Below are 9,931 nucleotides of genomic sequence, written 5' to 3' on the forward strand. Positions count from 1 at the left end.
ACCATTCACTTTATAAATAAATAAGTCATGCTGATGTAATATACAGCATGATAACTATGGTAAATAATTATTGCATATATGAAAGTTCTCCAAAAAGCACACCTTAAAATTTCTAATCACAAGAAGAAAATGTTATAGCTCTGTATGATGATAGATGTTATAGTGTGTCCATGTTTATAATATATAAAATTATGGTGTCATTATACTTTATCCCTGAAAATATTATAGTTCTATACCTCTATCATATCTAATATGAGAATAAATGCAGAAAAATTATATAGCACAGTATCCTCAGACATATTGACTTATAGATATTTGTGAGAGTATTCTTTTGAGGGATTATATATCTGTAAATGGGAGTAAATATATATTAATCTGATAACTGTAAAAAGGAGAGTGATGTGCATATGTATGAATATGTTTGTGTACATTTATAGATATTGAAAGGATTGGCTCAATAAAGAAAATGAGAGCCAGGCTAAGGTTCTCACAGGCAGGAAATGTGTTGTGCTCACAGGCAAGATCTGCTGACTCCTGTGGGGGTAGGAGAAGTTGTGCCTGTTGGGGATAAGTGCAAGCTTTTATAGGGCAGGGCCTGGCCTTGGAGGGAGGAGAGAATGCAGAGTGGAAGTTGCTTTTCAAAGAAGTTTTTTTCTCTTAGAACTGGTTGTTCTTTCAAAGCTGCTTATCAGGGCTTGTGCAACCGGGCAGAGCCAGCTCCTGGGATGCAGGTGGTAGCAGTTTCAAGTCCCCCCATCTCTACCCATCTCTGCCCTGGCCAGACCTTACAGATATATCTATATATTTATTATAAATTGTATTACTATAGAAAATGTGAAATACAATATGAAAATACTATAAAATGTGCAATTTAGTCATATTTATTATAAATGGGTCAATTTATACTCCCAACATGCTTTCACTGATTTTTTTCTGAACTGTTGAATACCGATCTACTGTTGCCCAATGCTGAATGAATAATGTTGTGACGTGATGACTACCTGGTATATTCATTGAAATTAATGAGTAGATGAAAGTGAAAATCATGAAGAAACTTTGAAACTTCATTTGATACACAGGACAAGATCAACATCATCGCTGAACTGATATGAGCTTTTGAATACTGTGCTTCTCACAATGAATGACTAGCAATGTTTTGTTTGTCCTGCATTATAACATTTTTCTGCTTTATGATCTTAAGTATTGACTTGGTCAGTAAAATAATAAATAAAATACTGATAAATAAAAACCAAATAAACAAGCAAATAAATTTAGTGTGATTCTAACTCTTCAAATAAAGTGAGAAAACATGAATCTAGACCAAGGGAAGGCAAGTATTGGTGACTACATCTGAGGGAGAAATCAAATACTCTACAAAACTGAGTAACAATGTAAGAAAATTGAAAAATTAATAAAAGAACAAAGACAAAAACATTAATGTTCATGCTCACCACTACTTTTCTACATATTATTGGAAGTCCTAGCAGAGCAATAAAGCAAGAGGAAGATACAAAATTAAGCCAAATTTAAAGAGAAAATTAAGCCTATCATTGCTAACAGATGACATGATCATATACACAACAACCCGAATGACTGGTGAAAACAAAACAAAACTTGGAATCCATAATTCACAAAGTCACGGGCTCAAAAGCAATATGCAAGTGTCTGTTGTGTTCCTATAGACAAATCAAAATAGAAGAAAAAGAGATCAAGAAAACTCCCATTATAGTAACATCAAAAAGCATTAAATACTTAGGAGTGAACTATAAAGTAGGTGAAAGACCTATTCAATGAAAATTATAAGATATTTGGTTTCTAAAAAGAAACCAAAGGAGAATAAGGAAGTGGAAGGATATCCTTGCTCCTATCGGAAGAAATAATAGTATTAAAACATCCATCTCACTCAAAGAAACAGATAGAGTCAATGAAATTGCTAATCAACATTTCAATGGAATTCTTCAAAGATTAGAGCAAATAATACTAAAATTTATACAGAATAACAAAAGACGATGAAAAGACCAAGCAATCTTGACAAAAAAGAAGAGGAAGGAAGTTTCACAATCCCACAGTTTTAGCATTCTAGAAGCTCTAGGTGTCAAAACATTGTGGCACTGGAATAAAAGATGAACATATAAAATAATGGAATAGATTGAGAAGCAGAAATCAACCCACATTATATATATTTTATTTTATTAATGAGGCATGCATTATGTTTGTTTGATACATGCACTGGTACAGTCAGAAGCGCATGAGAGAATCAAGCAGAGCAGCAGAGGACGAAGTACACTTGAAAAGGAGGCGATTTTTGGCAAGCATAGAATGCAAGCATTCGCAATCAATGCCACTGGATATATATTTAAAGCCAAGGGTATGCTATGGGGAGAGCAGGGAAAAACATTTTTTATCCTGGAGTTCTGTTTTCACAAACTTCCCAGTTATTCTTCCACAAGTTTCTGATTCACACTCTCAATTTTGAGCACCTAAGAAAGCAAATTCAACAGCTGAGCTAAATATAAATCTTGACCAAACTGAAAGCAAAATCAAAATCTTACTAAAGGAGGGGTAAAGTTAATGCAAGTCATATTCAGATAGAGATCAGCATAGACAGAAGCCTTTATATATCTGCAAAAGAAACAAACACATGGCAGTAGCTACACTTCAACAAAGAAATTATTGCATCACCCCTCCACATAACCACTCTCTTTCTAAAGTCATAGATTAATTTTACCTGTTTTTGAATTGTATGTGATGTCATACAGTAGAGTTGCCGTTTTTCCCACGGAGTATTATGTTTCTGCGATTCATAGAAGATATCCAGGTAATTATAATTCACATATCCTTACTGACACATGGTGTTTTCTTGTATATTATCTATTTTACTGTACATAGACCTTGGTTGCTTCCTTTTGTTGGCTGTTATGGAGTTGGTGCATTGATATTTTTATAATTCTCAGTTTTCTAACTTTTATCTTTTATGGTACTTCTGTTTACTTATGCTTTAGAAGTTTTCCTCCATTTTAGAATTACAAAGAGATTCACTTATATTTTCCAGTTATAGCAAATTATTTTAGTTAGCTGCTTTGCTATTAAATATATTTAGAATTAGTTTAAAAGTGACATTATGTGTAAATCTTTTTTCATGCAGATTGTTAAGTTAGTGAACTAGATAAATGATTTTGTTTTGATCCTTTGTTCTCTAATGCAACATTGTGACCTAATAAACTATTAAACAGATATATATATATAAATATATGTTCACACATGCAATCTTCATTTTATTTCAATATTGACATTGATTTTAAAAGAAAAAATTAAATATTAACTCTAGAAACAAAATAATCTTAACAAGATTGCGCCCAACTTTTAAAGTGTAAATAATAGAAAAATACACAGAAAAGGAAACTCAACACATTTACAAACCATGCACAATACTTTCTGTTTTCCCCTTTCATTGCAGGCTACCTATGCAGACAATCCAGAAATAATTTAAATTTTGAAATTTCTGTTTTTTAGTGTTCATCAAATTCATCACATCTACTTTCATCACATTATATTATTTTTATTTTATTTTGTATTTTTAAGATCGATTTATTTATGCATACTGAGCTAGCGTACAGGCCAGAGATGCGGGGAGTAAGAGGATTCACCAAAGACAGAGCGGGGAACAGAACAGGCAGATTAACTGAAGCACAATGCTGAGGGAAGCAGCGGGTGACACAGGAGAGGTCTGCTGCCCTATGTGGATTGCTCCCTGTCTGGCCTGGGATCTGACTCTGTGCTGCAGAGGCTGTGGATTGCTTCATAGTGCGGTTCTTAACCCCTGGCACCACCAGGGAGGCCCTTCATCACATTTTAAACACCGATCATTTATAGTTAAGATTGCAAGAGAAGCACAAATGAATCTGTATATTAAAATACACTCTGTATTAGTTGATTGAATGAACTTCTTTTGCACTGATTCTAGTTTTCATTCATATCCCAGATAAACTTCAAGGGGAAATCTTTCATCCTACTTTTGAATATTCTGTCAAATCTTTCATTTTGTTCCACAGTTAAGTGAGTTTTCCAGTCTCCAATGGTACCTAGTGGGAAAAGCACATGAACAACACCTCTGTGAGAAGCAGCATTATCAGGACAACAATTTCCTTCAATCCTTTTAATTTCTTCTGCAAACCAAGCTAAATTACCATTAGTTCTCCATGGGTTGGAAACTTTGTTTTTGCTCACACATACATGAGCTAAGAAACTAGCTGAGGAATGCAGCAACAGGGAACATAGTTATATTCAACTCCCTATGGGTTAGTCTTCTACCAAACACTGCATCTATTTTAATCTTACCAGGAAAAGCAAAATCACCACCTATGGAACAATTCTTACGTTTAAATACATCTTACAAAATTCCAAAGATCATAATGGGCAAATTACCACTGTCATGTAATAGAATTTTCAACAAAAATGCAAAAGGCAAGTATTACTTCAGTTTAAAATGTGAAAAGAAGAACGGATTTTCAAGTAATGAAGTAAAAGTCCCAGAAGGTGCCAAGATCTGTCTTTGCTGCAGATTGGAATGACAGATATTTGCAACCAACATACAACCAAATTTTAAATGGAGAGAAACAATTTGGCATCTTCAATAATAAGAGTTTCTTCAAGAGTTTCTTGGAACAGTTAGCAAGCTCTATAAGTGCATAAAAGCTGATATTGTTGAGCACTAAGAAATGAATGGGATAAAAATAGAACAAAAGAAGGAACACTGCTTTTTAAAAATGTTGATATCTAGAGAAATTTCAACAAGATCTTCACACACAATTAAGAATTAACCAGTGCACATCATCATAAATTTTCTCAATATATTAAATAAATAATGAATAAAACAAAAATACAGTTTATGTTTCCTGCAGAATAATGTGCATTAAACGTTTAAAACTTTCATTCTTTAGGAGCTTTAGGAGCAACATATAGTCTTTTTTTTTTTTTTTAAGATTTATTTATGCATACAAGAGCTGGGGTACAGGCCAGAGGTGTTGGAGTGAGAAGAATCACCAGAGACAGAGTGGGGAACAGAACAGGCAGACTGGCTGAAATACACTGCTGAGGGAGCAGCAGGCAAGATAGGAGAGTTCTGCAGCACCATGTGGGCTGCTCCCTGGCTAGGGATTGAACTCGTGCTGCAGAGGCTGCGGATTGCTTTACAGTGCTGTGCTTAACCCCTTGCGCCACCAGGGAGGCCCAGCAACATATCTTCTTAACCACTCATAAATTACAAAAGCACAATGAAAATTAATTGCATACTGTTGAATAATAAAATTCATAAAAGAATAGGTTATGAGATATCAATCAGCTCATCACACTGAGGAAGTTTGACACTTGAGGAAATAATAGGCCAAATGGCCTCCCCCACACGAAATACATATGAAATAAATTTCTGCATTAGTCTAGGGAATTTTGACATCCTCCTGGTCATATATATCCATTGTCTGCAGGTAATTCCTCTTGGCAGATTTTAACGTGTAGGATCATGTGGGTTATATGTTGGGAAACTACTATTTATTTGTCAGATTCCAGTTTGAGACTGTGTACTGAAGTCCTGTTTCAGTTTCCAGTGATAGTTTTCAGGACCACATACAGTTAGGATCTTTGTCTCTAGGGCCCAACCGGCAGTACTTGGAGAGGTGTGTGGGAACCACTCCTTGTTTAGTGTGGTGGCCAAGGGTGCAAGTGAAATTTCAACATTTCTGCTTCTATAAACCAGAGCATCACCTTTGCGCAGGAATTTTCCCTCTGTTCTGGTTGGAACGACGGGTCCTAACACTTGTTCATAATTTACTAGTGGATCAGTCTTCATGGTTTCAAATGTAGACTGTTCCACAATAGTGTCTATGTCTTCTTCACTCAGCTCTTTCTCAACGAATCTGCTGATTTTTCGCACAGAACTTCTGAGATCCTGAAAGAATTGTAAGAACCTATTCAATAGATAAGGAATATATGAGCTACAACCAAATATCTGTATCACATTTTGGAAAACTGAAGATATTTTACATCTCAAGTGTGACAAGGATAACTTATTCTTTCTAAAAGTGTGTGCTTTTATTGTCTTTTTCTTAGAACTCCCTATCCCTTGATTTTATAAAGACAATTCATCATCATTCATTCAGCCAGTCCTTTAATAATGTCCTAGGTGTTTTAGAAAATGTGCTTAAGAAATTTAAGAGAATAATATGTGTTTGTTAAGAGTTCACAATTTCATTGGAAGAACAAAACATGTATAAGTCTCTGTTGACTTAACAAAGAGGTCATGATGAGAAACCCGTAATAAACTGAAAAATTTTAAGTTGAAAAAGCATTTAATTCACCAAATGTACCAACATGATATTTTGACTCAACCTACTAAAATTCCTCAGGAAACCCACAGTGGCTTATAGTTAGATGAAATATCAGATGGTAAGCCTATTTTAGAATAAAGTACTGACTATTGCCTGGCACTTACTAACACTGGAGAGGGCATGAAGGCTCTGTCCTTTGCAAGTCTACCATGTGTATTTTTATGCTCTAATATGCTTTGTAAAGGAGTCAAACAAAAAGCAGAAAATACAAAAATTGAAGAAGTTGTAGAGAAACAGAAACCATTTTGCACTATCACTGAGAATGTAAGATAGCGCAGTCTCTATAGAAACTCCTGTACTAGTTTAGGACTCCTCAAAAAATAAAAAAAAATATTATTACTATATGAATTTCAAATCCTATTGTGGATATTAGAATTGAAGAATTCTTTTCAAGAATTGAAAAGAAGGATTCAAAATGGTGTTTGTACACTCACCTTCATAGCAGGAATGTTGTGATTTGCGAAAATGGAAGCCATCTATGTGGCCTATCCACACATGAGTGGTTCAGTAAAATGTGATATTTAGATGCTATAGAGTAGCACTCAGTCCTTCAGAGGGTGGAAATTTTCACATATGCTACAGCATGGATGAATCTTGACAACAAAATGTTAACTTAAGTATGTCAGTGTAAATGGGAAAAAATCAATCATTACACTGATATGAGCCTCTGCATAGTCATCGTCATAGCAACAGGAAATAGAATGGTGGCTGCCAGCAGCTGGAAGGAGTTAATTTTGGGGGTACAAAGTTACTGCTTTGCAACATGAAACAATTTCTGCAGATGGATGGGGTATGGATGCACATCAGTATGAATATTGTTGGTGCCACAAAACAGTATTCCTAAAGTTGTTAAAAAAACAAATTTTGTTATGATATTTTAGCACAATAAATGCATGGAGGTGTTGAAAACTGGAGACAAACTCACTAGGTACAATGAGAGCTCAAAGAAAAGGGACATTAATAGTATCTTGTAGCAGTGAGAGCAATTTTCAAGAAGAAAAATGATTTCTTCCTATTCAGAAGGAATGTAAGAAATGTTTCTGAGAAAACATAAGAATTCCCTCCTCAGGGTTAAATTCCAAACAACAGTAACTTGAAATGCTGTCCATAGTCAATGAAAACTGGAAGTCAGTGTGCCTGGTACTTGAGAGTCACAAAGAAAACACCTGGAGAGGCAGGTTGAATACAAAAGGGCTTTGTCTGGCTTGCCAACTATGTTAGTACTTACCCTGTAGGTGATACTAGCCCGTTGAAGAGTTTGTGATTGGGAAGTAAAATCATGACCCCAGTGATCAAATTAATTCTAGAAATAATTTGACATTGAGTAGTGATCATACACTCATTATATTTAAGAACACGAACACATATACTCAAAAGCTATTAGATATTAAGAGAAATGATATAGAAGTATAGGGACCCCCTGGTGGTGCAAGGGTTGAGCACAGCACCGTGAAGCTATCCCTAGCCTCTCAGCACAAGTTCAATCCCAGGCTGGCAAGGGAGCTACCCACATGGCTCAGCAGACCTCTCCTGTCTCGCCCGCTGCCCGCCTCAGCAGTGTACTTCAGTCGATCTGCCTGTTCTGTTCCCCACTCTGTCTCTAGTGAGTCCTCTCACCACCACACCTCTGGCCTGTACCCCAGCTCTTGTATGCATAAATAAATAAATCTTTAAGAAAATTCCTAAGATATTTTCAAATTAACACACATGCAGAAAAGGCATGAAACAAGTATGCAGTATATTCAATTATGAAGTGAATGAACACTCATGATGTCAACATAGACATCAAAGTGAACATTGCCGGTACTCTGAAGCCCTACACATGCCTTTCCCAGTATTAAACCTTGCTCTCCCCTCCAAATCATCACTACTGTATTTGTATTGCATTTTTCCCTAATCCACTCCAGTTTGGCTTACTATGCTAGATACTGTCAGTAGATTTAATGGACAAAGTTTCAGTTATACTGTATATAAAGAGAATACCCAAATTGAAATTATTTACATACATATACATATGCATATGTTTACATATATACATGTGTGTATATGTATATATTTAATGAACTCCAAACATGTATGCTATATACATATGTATATACATATACACATGCATATGTACACACATGTGTATATATACATATACATATATAGCATACATTTCCACATATCTTCAATTGGATGCTTCTAAACATGTTAAACTCCATATATCAAAACCTATCTCATTATTGTCTCACTCTGTTTCAGTGTTCCCTAAACACCGTCATGAAAGATACCATTTTATGGAGAGGTATATGAAGAGAAACACAGAAATCATCCTGATACCTCTCTCTTTTTCATTTTTCTGATATGTAATCCCCTTCCTTTTTGCCTCATAAACATATCAAAAACCTTGTATTCTTGCAAACCCAATGACACCGTCCTTGTTCAAAAACCGTGATTTTCGCTGGTCTGCCTCTGCCTTGCCATATTAACTTTTGAACTCACTAAAGGCAATGATATTCTCAAAGGACTACTTCTGTCACATTGCTCTCCTCATAACTCATAAAATGCTTATAATTAAGGAAATTTCTATTTTTAAAGATATATTTATGCATACAAGAACGAGGGTTCAGGCCAGAGATGCAGGGCGTGAGAGGATTCACCAGAATGGGGAACAGAACAGTCAGACTAACTGAAATACACTGCTGAGGAGAGCAGTGGGCAAGACAGGAGAGGTCTGCTGAGCCATGTTGGTAGTTCCCTGGCTGGCCAGGATCCAACTCATGCTACAGAGGCTGGGGACAGCTTCACAGAGCTGTGCTTAACCCCTTGAACCACCTGGGGAGGCCCAAAAATCTCTATATTAACATAATCTGCAGACTTGCACAGTGTGGCTCATTTCAATCTTAATCTTTCCTCACTTCTACCATGCTCTTTAACATTGCCCTTAGCTTTCCTAAGGTGTGATGCCCTTCACTGTTAGAGGGATTTGCATTCTTTCCTTGACTTACAATTTGCTTTCACCTCATTTACTTTTGTTTACTCATATATATTATTTGGCAGTTTTCATGTAGCATTTTTTCAGAAAGTTGCCTATCACTTTTGACAGAGCAGATCCTCTTATTCTATCTATGTAGATATCATAGTTGCAGTTTTCCTTTACACAATTAAAATAGTTACTAGTTATATAGATTTGCTTATAATACCTATCTTCCTGTGTGATTTAAGTTCTATGGTATGGGATTCAATGACTTTTTTCTCATGATTAGTCCCAATCATATGAGGTTTTCAAAATTTTTCATGAGTAAATTATGTACTGCAAATCAACATATCAATCTGAGAGAGTACAACAGTGAAGTCTAAATATTTGCTATATACAGTTTGCTAAGACACTTTTGACTGGATGTGAACATGAAATCATCATGTGATTTCACCTGAAATCTGTGTTCAAGACTCTCTTTAATACTCAGGAAGAATTGGGTTCACAGAGCACACAATTTTCTTATACTGGTGGCCGTGTCACCAAGCTCCATGTCATCCCTTTTCTTATAAGCTACAGCCATCTTAGA

This window comes from Talpa occidentalis, unplaced genomic scaffold, assembly GCF_014898055.3.
Source record: "Talpa occidentalis isolate TD23 unplaced genomic scaffold, MPIMG_talOcc4v2.1 talOcc4.2, whole genome shotgun sequence".
In the NCBI taxonomy this organism is placed as follows: Eukaryota; Metazoa; Chordata; class Mammalia; order Eulipotyphla; family Talpidae; genus Talpa; species Talpa occidentalis.